Source organism: Fulmarus glacialis, unplaced genomic scaffold (assembly GCF_000690835.1).
Source record: "Fulmarus glacialis isolate BGI_N327 unplaced genomic scaffold, ASM69083v1 scaffold5146, whole genome shotgun sequence".
NCBI lineage: Eukaryota > Metazoa > Chordata > Aves > Procellariiformes > Procellariidae > Fulmarus > Fulmarus glacialis.
Genome location: NW_009219913.1, coordinates 89,163 through 91,543, shown reverse-complemented (window position 1 = coordinate 91,543; position 2,381 = coordinate 89,163).

The window sequence follows — 2,381 nt, the reverse complement described above, 5'->3', positions numbered from 1 at the left end:
ATCATGTGGGCTTTGGAACAATATTGGAGTGGGAATAGAGGAGTGGGAGGAAGAAAAAGGAGATGTGCGAGTTCCCAGTTCTCTATCACAGGCTGACCTGGAAGGGCATTAGTCATTCTTGACGCCATGAGGGTGTTTAACGTCTCTTCAATCTAATGGGTAGAATGGTTGAATGGGATTTGGATGTAACTGAGTCCTAGTCATCTTTTGCTGCTGAACTTGCTATTTGACCTTGAGCGAGCTTGGCCTGGCCTTTCATTCCTTAAGTGGATAGAGGGCAAGTACTGTAGCTAAGTGCTTTGAGATTCTTGCATGCAGAAAACATACTCATGCAAAGGACTAGTTTCTTTTCCTGTATCATAAAATTCTGTGGGGCTTGGGAATCTTTTCTTTATGTTTCCGCACCAAGTTGCACAGAGTCAGATGAGAAGCTGGAGGAGATCTGCAGTTCTCCACGCAGTGAAAGCCCTTTTAGCTCTATGTTCCCAAGCAGCCATATGGGGGCTTTTACCCAACTGACTTATTTCCTTGTGTGATGCAAATTCAGCTGGTGGCCCCCTTCTCTCCCCCTGGCATCAGCTATTCTAAGCATTCTCGCATTATCAGCATTTCAGCTCCTCTTTGCACTTACAGTACGTAGTTGCCACAGTCAGATGTAGTCTGTAGTATAATACTGGTGAAAATTCAGCAGACTCCTGGGGGACTGTGGGCGATGTGGGAAGAGGAGGCGTGCAGGTGGACTCTGCAAGCCCCTCTGCCCCGAGGACTTTTTGTGGCTAGTTTTTTAATTGCCAGCTTCTCACTTGGTTTTGCAGGACCCTGTAAGTTGAGTTGGAGATGGGAATTGGACTTTTTCCTTTCTGTCGTGAAAGAGAAAGGACTGAAATATTTTGATAATTGGAGAACTAATGAAATTGCCATTGTAAAACACAAGAAAATGGTATTATTAGCAAGGGAAAGCATTTTAGTCAGACCGAAACTATCTTCTCATTTATATGGGGAGTTTATTGTTAGCAGATGTTCAATTTCCGTAAGCAATTAATATTTGGAAAGCTTAAAAATTATTTATATATATGTAAAAACACCTTGTATTTTACTTCAGTCAGGGAGTAAGCACTCACACAATGTCTCCTCAAAGACCCCACAAAGACCAGAACTGGCATTCTTGATACTTTCAAAGAACAAATGAGCAGAGAGGAGAGGGTAAGTGTATATATGGGCAGGGAACAGAAACAAAGGAAAAAAAACCTTTGAGGAAAGGGATAAAAAATACCAATATACTGCTCATGCTGTCTGCCTTCATCACAAACAACCCCCACCTCCTTTCCCCCATCCCCACCTCAAAAAAAAAAACAAAACCCAAACAATTCCATTTAGAAAACATCTTTGCAGATCACGTGGCAGCTGGCAAAGGCTGCTAGCCCTTTTGCCAAAGACAGCTTAGACTCCTGAAAGAAAGTAAACTGGGTTGAAATTCTAGGCATTAAAAAACCAAAGCAGCTGCCTCCCTGACATCCTGGGTCGGACTCTGATTTCAGTTTCGCTTCTGCTAGATCTTAGGTAATGTCATTGCTACGGTGTAACTGAAATGAGAACTGAGTCTGCTAATCTTGACATTGGGTCACCCATCGGTAATCCATTTGTTATCTCTGTTACATTTGTGGGAGCACACCCACCCACTCCCTTTAGACTGCAGTAATTTATTTGGCTTATTTTATGTCTGATGGTCACTTGAAACTGTACCTCTTGCCTGTCAGCAGCTGTAGTTGTTTTGCTAAGTGACTATCTAAAGTGAGACTTCCTTGTGCAAATGTGTATTTTAGACACTGTCACCAGAAATCCAGCGGTTCTCCTCTCTCCCTACCCCTCCCGTCCCCTTCAGCTGTTTAGATTTCAGGACACATGGCTTAAATGAACGTATGCTTGGAGTTTGCAAAATGGCTTGGATGACAGGAGAAATCGGATCACACAATGAGAGTTCAGAACCCAGCCACCAATTGGTACAACAGGAGTCTGCAACTCCCTTACGCTCATTATTGTCTCGGCATAACATCTAGCAATGTGCGTTTCTCACGTCCCCCCTCTGAAAAATGGTAACACAATTGAAATGAGCAGGCGGAGGAATGTCACCACCTCCCTTTGAGCGGCTGGGCTGTCAGCCTTTGCTTTCTGTGGTACCCCCAAGGGCTGTGGGTATCAGGGTGGAGAAGGGCCTGCACACCTTATTGTGCCTTCTTGCTTACGCTGGAGAATCTCCAGCTTATCCTGCCAGTGCAGTGACTGCATGTGGAGGAGGGGGAGAGGTTGTGTTGCAACCTCTGAGAAAATGAGTTGTCTCTATTTTATCTTTTGCAGCTGCAGCACTTTTTTTTCCCCTCATC